The 13,810-nt window shown below is 43.3% G+C and overlaps 1 long non-coding RNA gene across 2 annotated transcripts in view; it reads left to right on the top strand.

Moving 5' to 3' along the window:
* Positions 1-13,810, top strand: part of LOC129058742 (uncharacterized) — a 40,191-nt gene that overhangs the window by 4,522 nt on the left and 21,859 nt on the right. The window contains exon 3 of one of the 2 annotated variants that reach the window (XR_008524076.2): positions 6,467-6,727. The exons of the other annotated variant lie outside the window; for it this stretch is intronic. This is a non-coding gene — a long non-coding RNA (uncharacterized LOC129058742). Of the gene's footprint in view, positions 1-6,466; positions 6,728-13,810 lie in introns of those variants that run through there. 2 annotated transcript variants of the gene reach the window in all.

Genomic DNA, 13,810 nt, shown 5'->3' with positions numbered 1-13,810 from the left:
GTGGCATTATGAATGTGTATTTCTCTCTCTCTCTCTCTCTCTCTCTCTGTGTGTGTTTAAATAGGGATTGGGGTCTCACTGTGTGTGTGTGTGTGTGTGTGTTTAAATAGGGATTGGGGTCTCACTGTGTTAACCAGACCGATCTTGGACTCCTGGGCTCAACAATCCTCCTGCCTGGGCCTCCTAAAGTCCTGGGATTAGAGGCATGAGCTACCATGTCCTGCCTTCTTTGTGAGTTTCTATATTTTCCAAGTTTTCTGTATTGAAAAGCAGTACTATTTCTTTTTTCTTTTCTTTTTTTTTTTTTTTTTGAGACGGAGTCTCACTTTGTTGCTCAGGCTGGAGTACAGTGGCCCAATCTTGGCTCACTGCAGCCTCCGCCTCCTGGGTTACATGCTGTATTCCTAGCAGTTTGGGAGGCCTAGGTGAGCAGATCACTTGAGCCTCAGGAGTTCAAGACCAGCCTGGCCAACATGGTGAAACCCCTTCTCTACTAAAAATACAAAACAATTAGCCAGACATGGTGGTGGGCACCTGTAATCCCAGCTACTCAGGAGGCTGAGGCAGGAGAATCGCTTGAACCCGGAGGCTGCAGTGAGCCAAGATTGCGCCACTGCACTCCAAAAAGGAAAATACTTTTTTAAAATAAAAGTAAATGCAGACTGAAACCTTGTATAAACAGCTACTGGAACACTCATTAAGATTAAGGTTTTGATCAATATTGTGGCACTATTTTTAGCTTGAATTGTCTTAATGTGATATTGAAATGTGCTATCATTTTAAATCTCCTTAAAGTATTTCACTTGAAATTAATTTTTTTTTTTAATTTGAGACAGAGTTTTGCTCTTGTTGCCCAGGCTGGAGTGCAGTGGCACAATCTCGGCTCACCGCAAACTCTGCCTCCCGGGTTTAAGCGATTATCCTGCCTCAGCCTCCCGAGTAGCTGGGATTACAGGCATGTACCACCACGCCCAGCTAATTTCGTATTTTTAGTAGAAACAGGAGTTCTCCATGTTGGTCAGGCTGGTCTCGAACTCCTGACCTCAGGTGATCTGCCCACCCCGGCCTCTCAAAGTGCTGGGATTACGCGTGAGCCACTGTGCCTGGCCTTGAAATTAATTTTAACTTTTATTTTATTATTATTATTTTTTTTTGAGACGGAGTCTCACTCTGTTGCCAGGCTGGAATGCAGTAGCACAATCTGGGCTCACTGCAATCTCTGAATCACAGGTTCAAACCATTCTCCTGCCTCAGCCTCCTGAGTAGCTGGGATAACAGGTGTGAGCCACCACACCCAGCTAATTTTTGTACTTTTAGTAGAGACGAGGTTTAACCATGTTGACCAGGATAGTCTGGATCTCCTGACCTCATGATCTGCCTGCTTTGGCCTCCCAAAGTGCTGGGATTACAGGTGTGAGCCACCGTGCCTGGCCAATTTTAACTTTTCTAAATTGAGACTATAGTTTTCCTTCCTCAAGAAACAAAAAATTAGGAAATATAAAATAACTTTTAATTTCTCAACCAACAGTTTCTAGAACTAATTGTGCCTGATTTTACAAATATTAAAAATATTGGCCGGGTGCGGTGGCTCACACCTGTAATCCCAGCATTTTGGGAGGCCAAGGCAGGTGGCTCATCTGAGCTCGGGAGTTCGAGACCAGCCTGACCAACATGGAGAAACCCCGTCTCTACTAATAATACAAAAATTAGCCGGGCGTGGTGGCACATACCATAATCCCAGCTACTCAAGAGGCTGAGGCATGAGAATCACTTGAACCCGTGACACGGAGGTGGCAGTGAGCCAAGATCACACCATTACACTCCAGCCTGGGCAATGACAGCAAAACTCTGTCTCAAGAAAAAAAAATTTCAGGCTTGGCCTGGTGGCTTACCCCTGTAATCCCAGCTCTTTGTGAGGATCACTTGAGTTGAGGCCAGGAGTTTGAGACCAGCTTGGGCAACAGAGTGAGACCCCCTCATCTCTACAAAAAAAAAATTTTAATTAGCCAGGTGTGGTGGTGGTGATGGTGGGGTGTGTGTGTGTGTGTGTGTGTGTGTGTGTAGAATTATACATATGTATATACTTATATATATATATAAAATCTATGACATACATATGCTATTGTGCATACATTATATATTTATTTATTTTAGAAAGTTAAAAAGAGCTTCTGGAAATTAACAGTATGTCAGCAAAAGCAAAAAACTCAATAAAGGAGTTGAAAGATAAAGTTGAGAAAATGTTCTAGAAAATAGAGCAATGAGATTAAGATATGGACACTAGAAAATATAAGAAAATAAGAATATTAGTCTAAGTGATACAATTTCCAAATAGTAAGCATTCTAAAAAGAGAGAATGGAGAAAAAGGAGGAAAAATTGTACATGAAATAATTCAGGAAATTTCCCAGAGAAGAAGGACACGTAGTGCCACATTGAAAGACCCCCATCTAGTGCCCCACACATAAACACACCCACACCAAAGCACATCAAGAAATTCAAGGATGCCTGAGAAGAAAATAAGATATTACAAGCGTCTAGAAATAAAAGAATGGTCCCATACAAAAGATGGAGGATTGAAATCACTTTAGACTTTTAAATAGCAACAATGGAAATAAGATACTTGAGAAATGCCTTCCAAAAATCTGAAGGAATATTATTTTAAAATTAGAATTTTATAGCCAGCCAAACTATCATCAGCTGTAACAGTAAAATGAAAATACTTTAAGGCTGGGCGCTGTGGCTCACACCTGTAATCCCAGCACTTTGGGAGGCCAAGGCAGGCAGATCACTAGAGCTCAGGAATTCGAGACCAGCCTGGCCAACATGGCAAAAACCCTTCTCTATTAAAATAAGGCTGGGCGCGGCAGCTCATGCCTGTAATCTCAGCACTTCTGGAGGCTGAAGCAGGCAGATCACGAGGTCAAGAGATGGAGACCATCCTGGCCAACATGGTGAAACCCCATCTTTCGTAAAAATACAAAAATTATCTGGGCGTGGTGTTGTGTGCCTGTAGCCCCCACTACTCAGGAGTCTGGGGCAGGAGAATCGCTTCAACCCAGGAGGTGGAGGTTGCAGTGAGCCGAGATCATGCCACTGCACTCCAGCCTGGCGAAAGAGCGAGACTGTCTCAAACTAAAAAAAGGTCGGGTGCGGTGGCTCACTCCTGTAATCACAGCGCTTTGGGAAGCCAAGGCGGGTGGATCACGAGGTCAGGAGTCTGAGACCAGCCTGGCCAACATGGTGAAACCCTGTCTCTACTAAAAATACAAAAATCAGCCGGACACAGTGGCACGCGCCTGTAATCCCAGCTACTTGGGAGCCTGAGGCAGGAGAATCGCTTGAACCTGGGAGATGGAGGGTGCAGTGAGCCGAGACTGTGCCACTGCACTCCAGCCTGGGCGTCAGAGTGAGACTCCGTCTCAAAAAAAAAAAAAAAATTAGCTGGGCATGGTGGCACATGCCTGTAATTCCAGCTACTCAGGAGGCTGAGGCACGAGAATCACTTGAACCCAGGAGGTGGAGGTTGCAGTGAGCCAAGATTACACAACTGCACTCCAGTCTGATCAACACAGAAGACTCTGTCTCAAAAAAAAAAAAAAAAAGAAAAGAAAATAAGACATTAAAAAATGTAAATAATTTACTTACTCACCTTTTTTTTTGAGGAAGCAGCTGAAGATTATGGTTATTCCAAAGGAAAAAAAGAAAGTTGAGTGGTCAACAAAGGATTCTAACACAGAGGAGAGGTGAAAAGTGAATCCCCAGATGCTGGTGAAGGAAGATGTCACTATGACAGTTGTATTAGGAGTGTAACCATCTAGTCAATGGTGTCCAACAGTAAAAAAAAAAAAAAAAAAAGGAAAGAAAAAATAGTTTAACCAGCCCTTGCACCCAGAAATGGCTATCCGAAAAACTAAAAAAAATGTATTCTTTTAAAAGAGTGTAACAACGTCAACACAAAAGAGTGTAACCAGCCCAGTTTTTTTGTTGTTGTTGTTCTTTTGTTTTTTGTTTTAAAAATAACCTAGACTGGAGTCCAGTGGAGCAATCTTGGCTCACTTCAACCTCTGCCTCCTGGATTCAAGGGATTCTCCTGCCTCAGCTCCTGACCTCAGGTGATCTGCCCGCCTGCCTCGGCCTTCCAAAGTGCTGAGATTACAGGCATGAACCACCACACCCAGCCTCCAGCCCAGTTTTTAGGAAGTAAAAACATCTTTGAGAGAGACTTTTTCAGGATTAATCTGATAGAATGCTTCCTGTGAATGAACTTCTTGAGCGGTTATTTAGATGGCTAATGGACTGTTGGGACTGAATTATGAAAAGGTAGTTAGAACATTAAGCAAGTCTTAAAAAGATAACAACGTTAGGAAGAAATAAAGTCATTCCAGAAAACTAGTCCTCATTTATCTCATGGCTCAGCTCTGAATATATAAATATTATGAAAATACATATAAAATTGATCCAACTGAATTCCAACATGTGTAAGTTGAAGAAAGAGCAGTGGTACTTGTGCATGTGTAATGTGGGAAATAAAGGGAAGAGAGCTGAGGTCTCATCTTCCACAATGCCCATAATATATGGGCAATAAATAAATGACCACATATTTTTTAGAGATATGGAAGACACCAAATAATAAGCTAAAAAGTTAAACGCAGTTGTCTCTGGGAAAAGGAAAATAATTATGGAGAGTAGTGAGACATTGAAGTTTTTCTAAAATTTTTTGAGAACTAATTGATTCTCCCTCCCTCTGTCCCTCCCTCCCTCCTTTCCTTCCTTCCTTCCTTTCTCTCTCTCTCTTTTTTTCTTTCTTTCTTGACGGAGTCTCACTCTGTCACCCAGACTGCTCACTACAACCTCCACCTCTTGGGTTCAAGTGATTCTCCTGCCTCAGCCTCCCAAGTAGCTGGGATTACATGTGCCTGCCACCATGCCTAGCTAAATTTTGTATTTTTAGTAGAGATGGGGGTTCACCATGTTGGCCAGGCTGGTCTTGAACTCCTGACCTCCAGTGATCTGCCCGCCTTGGCCTCCCAAAGTGCTGGGATTACAGGCTTAAGCCACTGCGCCTGGCCCTTTTTTTCTTTTTTTTGAGATGGACTCTCGCTCTTGTCGCCCAGGCTGGAGTACAGTGGCGCAATCTCGGCTCACTATAACCTCCGCCTCCCAGGTTCAAGCGATTCTCCTGCCTCAGCCTCCTGAGTAGCTGGGATTACAGGCTGTCCTGCCCCAGCCTCCTGGGATTACAGGTACCCACCACCACTTCCAGCTAATTTTGTACTTTTAGTAGAGACGGGGTTTCACCACATTGGTCAGGCTGGTCTCGAACTCCTGACTTCAGGTGATTCACCCACCTCGGCCTCCCAAAGTGCTGGCATTACAGGCATGAGCCACTGTACCTAGCCCCTTTCCTTCTTTTTAACTGCTCCTTTTGGAGCAGGGCTACCCCACAGGCAGTGTGCCCAAAGCAGCCTGATTCTTTAAATAGGTAGAATTTTTGACAAAGATCAAAGCTAAAAAGAAGAAATACAATTTTCTTCAGAAGAAAGAGTATCCTTTCTGCTCTGTAGACAATCCAGGACTGAGATGCATTAATGCAAGACTGAGGGTCTGAGGTCTGGTAGCACCAGTAGTGACCGATAAAAATAGAATGTTCTGAAAGTCAATAGACAAGACATGGTTCTTAACTTTAGGATCATATTTCAGGCCTATGCTATCATGCCATTTTTCAACTCTTAAGCTGCTTTCCTTTACTGTGCTTTTTAGGCAACTCTTATAATGTAACTCTTATGCTCATTCCACCTTAATTAAATTGCTAATAGTGCTGAGATACTGTGATGTTGCAGTTAAGGGCACGAACTTTAGAATTAGAGTCCTATATTTGCTATATGGTCTTTAGTGAGTTAGTTAACATCTCTGAGCTTTACTTCTCTCTTTTTAAAATGTAGAATAATGTTTACCTCAATGGGCTAATAAGATCAAGTGAAGAAATATATGTAAATGTGCTGACTACACAGTGTCTGGCATGTAATAAGCACTTAAATTATTATTATTAAACTCTAGAAGTCTATTACTGCTAGATTCAGTATTTTAAGTACAGGACTCATTTATTTGAACTCATTATAAATACTTAGTGATTTTTTTTTTTTTTGAGACAGAGTTTCACTCTTGTTGCCCAAGCTGGAGTGCAATGGCATGATCTCGGCTCACTGCAATCTCTGCCTCCCGGGTTCAAGCGATTCTCCTGCCTCAGCCTCCCGAGTAGCTGGGATTACAAGTGTGTGCCACCACGCCTGGCTAATTTTTTGTATTTTTAGTAGAAATGGGGTTTCACCATGTTATCCAGGCTGGTCTTGAACTCCTGACCTCAGATGATCCACCCACCTTGGCCTCCCAAAGTGCTGGGATTACAGGCGTGAGCCACCTCGCACAGCCTTACTTAGTGTTTTTGTTTTTGTTTTTGTTTTTCAGACGAGTCTCATTCTGTCGCCCAGGCTGGAGTGCAGTGGTGCGATCTCGGCTCACTGCAAGCTCCGTCTCCTGGGCTCATGCCATTCTCCTGCCTCAGCCTCCTGAATAGCTGGGACTACAGGCGCATGCCACCACGCCCAGCTAATTTTTTTGTATTTTTAGTAGAGATGGCTAATCCCGATTCATTACTGGATCATGAAATCAATTCAGTGGATATTATCAACATTTTAAAAGTTGAAATAAAATACTAATGAACAGACCAGAGAACTTTCCACTAATAAAGGCTTACTTAAATGTTTGAGAAACATTGGCCTAGTGCTATTTGAAGCTAATGGTGGTCCCCTCCTTTTAAATAAGAGCACAGTAACATTGATTTAAAGAAAAAAAAACTTAAAAATAAATAAATGCACTTAAGGTAACAGTTATGGAAGATTAAAAATAATAAAATGCACAATTATGGAAAGAGAAAATAAAATGAACAGTTATAGAAGGATAAAGATGATTAAAAATGATTAATTGCATATGTTTTTCTTTTTTTGTTTTTTTGTGATGGAGTCTCTCTCTGTTGCCCAGGCTGGAGTGCAGTGGCGCAGTCTTGGCTCACTGCAACCTCCCGGGTTCAAGCGATTCTCCTGCCTCAGTCTCCCAAGTAGCTAGAATTACAGGCACCTGCCACCACACCCAGCTAATTTTTTGTATTTTTAGTAGAGACGGGGTTTCACCATGTTGGCTAGGCTGGTCTTGAACTCCTGACCCCATGATCTGCCTGCCTTGGCCTCCCAAAGTGCTGGGATTACAGGCGTGTGCCACCGCACCTGGCTTTGTGTATGTTTTTCAAAGTCTTCACTACAGTAATAAGTTATGATATTCATAAAAGTCTAAGGTCAAGTCTATGTTTACAATAAAATAACTCCTAGTTTCCAATGCTTTCAAGACCACCAAAATCAAAAAAAGGACTTTTTGAAGTCCCTGGCATCCTAGCTCATATTTTATGCCTACGAATAAAATTCCAAAGTCGTATCTTTTTAGTTCATTAGAAATTCTAAAGTCTTACCTTTTTAGTTCATTAAAAATGTCTTTGATAAAACATTTTATATTTTTAAAGAAGCAGACGTATACCCATCATTCAGACTTTAGTTTCTAAATGCAGTTCCCCAATAATAGGAACCAAGGCTTCCAGGAGAAATGGCTGATTCCATGTCAGGGGAAGGAGAGTATGAGATGAACCTAGTACATGCTGCTGTGCCACAATGTACGTATAGCTCAAATACTGATGGATCATGTTATAAGAACCCACCAGCCAGTTTGGAGACGTTCCCACTGGCTAAATCTGATAAACTGGGTTTGTTGTTTGTTTTTGAGACAGAGTCTCGCTAAGTTGCCTGGGCTAGAGTGCAGTCACTGCAACCTCCGCCTCCCAGGTTCAAGTGATTCTCCTGCCCGAGCCTCCTGAGAGTCGGGATTACAAGCCCGCTCCACCACGCCTGGCTGATTTTTGTATTTTTAGTGGAGACAGGGTTTTGCCATGTTTTCCAGGGTAGTCTTGAACTCCTGAGCTCAGGTGATTCGCCCGCCTTGGCCTCCCAAAGTGCTGGTGTTGTAGGACTTTTCCTTAGTTCAGCTAAAGATGGGGTCCTTGTCTGTCCCAAGCTGCAAAAATTTAGGCTCACAGATGGTTTGAAGGGTGAGTAAAGCAGGGTTTTATTGGATGAAAAGGAAGAAAAGGGGGAAACAGGGACTTTCGCTAGGTCAGAGTCCCCGTCAGAGCACTTCCCACATGCTATTCAAATCCCAGTTTCCACACAAGAAGAGGAGGGGCCAGTCTCCTCCCTGCTGCAAAGTGAACTTCCTAAGGCTCCATGTCAGTGGGCAGACTGGCTGGAGTTTCTCTGAGGACCCCCTCCCACCTGGCTGTCTCATTTCCTCCTCTAAAGAAGTACATCTGGCCGGGTGCGGTGACTCAAGCCTGTAATCCCAGCACTTTGGGAGGCTGAGGCGGACAGATCACCTGAGGTCGGGAGTTCAAGACCAGGCTGACCAACATGGAGAAAGCCTATCTCTACTAAAAATACAAAATTAGCTGGGCATGGTGGCACATGCCTGTAATCCCAGCTACTCAGGTGGCTGAGGCAGGAGAATCACTTGAACCCGGGAAGTGGAGGTTGCAGTGAGCTAAGATCATGCCATTGCACTCCAGTCTGGGCAACAAGAGTGAAACTCCATCTCAAAAAAAAAAAAAAAAAAGGTACATCTAACTGCTCTTAGATTAAGGATAAGGAAAAAGAGCAATCTTAACTGCTTCCTGCTGACAGGGGGTGCTGTTTTGGGGGAAATAGCAGTCAGAGCTCCCTCAGAGGCCTATTTAAGGGTTCCCGGCAGAAGGGGCCATTGTCAGAAGCTCCAGTTGCATGACTGTTTGGAGTTTGATGGCCTGAAGGCAAGAACAGACAAAACAGGTTATTAGAAAACATGTATCAAAACGAAACAAGGGTAGGGGTAAGGACAGCTCAAAAGTCCTTACGCCTTTTACCAGTTTGCACAGGGAGAGGGAGGCCAAAAGCCCAACTGGAAAAAAAAATTTACCCTTTTGCCAGCATGTTGGGCTTCTGGGTTCCCTTCCCCTAAGTCCAATCCTAAGACAACCAGTTTAAAGCTTGGCAAATTAACTCTTTCAGGTTGGAGGATGCATCTCAGGGGAGTGTAGTACGAAAACACAATTACCTATTAGTGAAGAGAGAACAGAGGAGGAGAAAGGAAAAAGAAGGCATTTTTAAAGGAGTCCCAGAGGTTCAGTATGCATTTGAATGGGGTACAGACTGAAGATGAATGGCTACCCATCTAGAAAGAGGGAAGCAGGTTTTCCTGGTTCCCTTCTCTTCCTAGCAGATACCCAGGGTATGTGAGGGAGAGAGGGAAGAGCATCCTATTTCCATCTTCCATCCTTGCATCCCCGAGTCCCTGTGACCTTGGCAGTTGCCGCCATGGATGTCAAAGCGACTTCCACCTATGAAGCAGGTGGTGTCTAGGGGGCGAGAATCATCTGCTCTTATCCACATATACCCTATCTCCCCTGCTGTCAGTAGCCCTGGAGTTGCCTAGACCTAATTTACATCATGGATACTAACATGGCCTTTATCCATGAAATAGGAAGCTTGGACTTGGCTTAATCGGCAGGAATCAGCCACGCTCACCTGCGCTGTGCCTTTTAACCTCTGTTGTCATCTGCCTCTGGATCCCTTAGATCCAGTTTTCTTTCCCAGGGCTTTGACTTGAAGCTTGAAGTTGAGTCTGAGACAAAAATGTGTCACGAGGGGGCGGTGCATAGACTCCTTATCATAAGCCAAATGCTAAGGTGAAACTGTGGAATTGAGTCCTCCTCCAACAAGGGAGAGAAAAGGATGTCTTGTGACACACCCAGATAACTGGTAGCTATAGTTATGCTTGTTAGGATTTGGCTGCATGGTTCCTGGCTTTCGTTAGCTCCCTTGGTTTTACTTTCCCAAAAAGGAAACCTCCAAGTGATGGACATCCTGTTTATCCCCATCACCTGCCAGGATTTGTAGGATAATTGCCCAGAACCAGAATATTGATCTGGATTTCTACATTACCATCCCTCTTGTCTTTTCTGAGTTGCAGCTAGAGATTGCTGGTTGGTTCACAGGAACAAGCAGGGCTAGTCTAACATGTAGGCGAAAACTTAAAAACAGCTAGTGAGTTTAGAATTTAGTGACAAATGTATGATAAGTTTGGGAACATAATTTCGGTCTCTCCAGTCCTCATTTTTGTGAAAAATAAAAAAATTATGATGGGACTGAGTGGTTTGCAAAATAAATTTTAATCTTTTTTTTTTTTTTTTTTTTGAGATGGAGTCTCGCTCTGTCACCCAGGCTGGAGTGCAGTGGTGCAATCTCAGCTCACTGCAACCTCCGCCTGCCAGGTTCAAACAATTCTCCTGCCTCAGCCTCCCAAGTAGCGGGGACTACAGACGTGTGCCACCATGCCCGACAAATTTTTTTTTTGTATTTTTAGTAGAGACGGGGTTTCACCATGCTGGCCAGGCTGGTCTCGAACTCCTGACCTCCTGATCGGCCTGCCTCGGCCTCCCAAAGCACTGGTTACAGGCGTGAGCCACTGTGCCTGGCCCAATATATTTTAATCTTATACTTGGCCTGATTATTTGCATAAAGTGCAGCAAGAATAATTACTTCTACATAGGCCTTTTGGATTGGCTTTGATGAAACTCTGTTCCCCAAGGGATCTAAGTAAGATAAGACCTTTTAAAGTTGAGCCCAACCATGGGTTTGTATCCTCAAACACCTGTGAGTTGGGTGATTCTCTCCTCTTAGGGTCTCAAGATAAACTTCGAGCTTCTAGACATGTTAGAAAGTGACATTCTTTACTGACCACAGGTCAGGAATCCTGTACAGGGACTGCGTAGGCAAGGGTATGAGGCCAGTTTCCCCACTGGGCTTTTATTGGCTCTGCAAGTTGAGATTGACTCCTTAAAGGAAAGCATATCCTTCCAGTGGTAAAATGACTAGTGTCTCCAATTGAGTCCTTTTGCAAAAGAAAGTGGATTCTTAGTGCACTGATGCAAACAACTATATTGCCATATGAATGCTCACAGATAGTTTCCAAATTTTAGAGGAACCAGGCAGAGAAAAACAAACATACTCCAAATTTTGTTCATAGGAGCATACCTTACGCAATTATTAAAGGCCTTAAATAGTTCAAAATGGCCAGATGCGGTGGTTCACTCCTGTAATCCCAGCACTTTGGGAGGCCAAGGCGGGCAGATCACCTGAGGTCAGGAGTTGAAGACCAACCTAACCAACATGGTGAAACCTCGTCTCTACTAAAAATACAAAAAATCAGCCAGGCGTGGTGGTGAGTACCTGTAATCCCAGCTACTTAGGAGGCTGAGGCAGAAGAATCATTTGAACCCAGGAAGTGGAGGTTGCAGTCAGTGAGCCGAGATAGCGCCATTGCACTCCAGCCTGGGTGATAAGAGCAAAACTCCATCTCAAAAAAAAAAAAAAAAAAAGTTTCCTTGACTCTGAAAAACAAAACAAGGATCAGCAATATTCCAAGCAAATTTCAAAAAGGTTGCTTCAGCTGAGTTCTGTCCATTTAGTTAACTCTTGTTTTGCTTGATATTCGTGAGCATTTCAGTTTTATGAGTCGTGTACATTTTCCTTTATTCCAATGTTACAATCTCTAAAGCTATGAGAGGCCTATATTTGAGAGCACCTGTTAAAGTTCTATAGCTCATCACAGCCGGGCGTGGTGGCTCACGACTGTAATCCTAGCACTTTCGGAGGCCGAGGCGGGCAGATTACCTGAGGTTGGGAGTTCAAGATCAGCCCAGCCAACATGGTGAAACCCTGTCTCTACCAAAAAATAAAAATAAAAATAAAAAAATAAAGTTCTATAGCTCATTATAAACCATCTTTGAAAAGGATTAAAACGAGACAACAATTATCTGTGAATAGCAAAATGTCCAGGGTAGTTAGTTAGAAATACGATTGACAAAGAAGTTTGGTTATCTCCATGGTTTACAATAACTTAACATAAAAACCTTAATTACAATTGACAGCATATATTCAGACATTAGAATTTTAGAAATTCCATACAATTTGGAACATGTATTAGCATTATTCAGCAAGACACAACTAAAGAAGATTGAGCATATTTAGGCAATTCCATGTACCTAAACTTGTCACATAATCCTGTTTACCTCTCTTTTCTGGACACTTCAGGGGCCCTCTAAAGTATTCAAAAAGCCAGGTGCCAGGAAAGACAATTTTGAAACTGAAGTTTGGTTTTGGGAAGGCTGTTAAATGTTTGAGGTTTAAAACACTTCATACTGTGAAATAGAATTCCAGATTTCTGGGCTGGGCATGGTGGCTCCCACCTGTAATCCCAGCACTTGGGGAGGCCAAGATGGGTGGATCATCTGAGGTCAGGAGTTTGAGACCTGCCTGGCCAACATGGTGAAACACTGTCTCTACTAAAAATACAAAAATTAGCCGGGTGTGGTGGCGCTTGCCTGTAGTCTCAGCTACAAACGAGGCTGAGGCAGGAGAATCACTTGAGCCAGGGAGGCAGAGGTTGCAGTGAGCCTAGATTGCACCACTGCACTCCAGCCGGGCGGCAGAGCAAAACTCTGTCTCAAAGGAAATAAAAAAAGAATTCCAAATTACCATAAGTTATTTATTTTGCCAAAATCATGACTTAGAAATTTTAAAGAAGCAAAAATCTTTTATAACCCTTTACAAATTTTGCCAAAGAGCAGATTATCACCTTAGGAAAACCTTGTTATTTTATTTTTTTGAGATGGAATCTCGCTCAGTCACCCAGGCTGGAGTGCAGTGGCAGTTTGTAACCTTAAAACAGATGCAAACCTTGCATCTGACCTGCATTTTACCAATAGTCTTTAGGACAGTTTTTATTTCTCAAAGATTAAAGTCATGTGAACTAAAAGGTACCACAGCATTTATCTTCCCTTTAAACAGTATTTGATCCAAGACCTTGTCTTCCTTTAGGCCAAATTAATTAGAGCTCTTTTTGCAGACATTATGCACAACATACACACTGAGAGGCAGGAGAAAACCCAGTCACTGGGTGTCACCCTTTAAGAAACAGGGCTAGGAAAACATGCAGATATCAAACCAGAAAGAAACTTATTCCCTAAGTCAGGATTGCTAAACAAAGCCTTGCCACCGGAGTTACAATCCTTGCCCTCAGGATATAAAATAAGATGGAGGCTTGATTTCACAACCAAAACTTTGCAGAGAATACAGTGAGAGTTGGGGCCTGGCCTAATAAAACCATCTTGTTAAATGGGGGAAAAAATTTAAAGGTTAACTGCTGATGGGTGGAGAAGAGGAGAAAAAAAAGGTTTAAACATGCCTGGGAAATAACCTCTTATTCTTATACAACTGGTTCCTCCAACAGGAGAAAAGCTTAATTACTGTCCGATGGAGTAGAGCCCCCTGGCTGGGGAAAGGGAAGTCTCCAGTGGCACATGGCAGAAAATGCCAGCCACCTGGCTGTGCTGGACCCTTGGGCCATGCATCCCAGCCCCGGCAAGGAGAGGAGAGTTGTGGGGAGCAGCTGCTCGCCATGGAAAAAGCCATGAAAAGGCCCAGGAGTGATGGGGGGCTGGGGACACGGTTTCTCCCACCCTCAGAAGTCCAAGGATGAGAAGGCTTAGAAGCAACAGTGAGAGGTTTTGAGTCCCCATTTCACTTACCGCTTTTTGAGGCCCCACATTGGGTGCCAAAAAATGTTGCAGGACTTTTCCTTCATTCAGCTAAAGGCAGGGTCCTTGTTCGTCCCACG

Source organism: Pongo abelii, chromosome 2 (genome assembly GCF_028885655.2).
Source record: "Pongo abelii isolate AG06213 chromosome 2, NHGRI_mPonAbe1-v2.0_pri, whole genome shotgun sequence".
NCBI classification, from domain to species: Eukaryota; Metazoa; Chordata; class Mammalia; order Primates; family Hominidae; genus Pongo; species Pongo abelii.
Note: the sequence above shows the minus strand (reverse complement) of the source record. Positions and strands in the feature narration are given on the sequence as shown.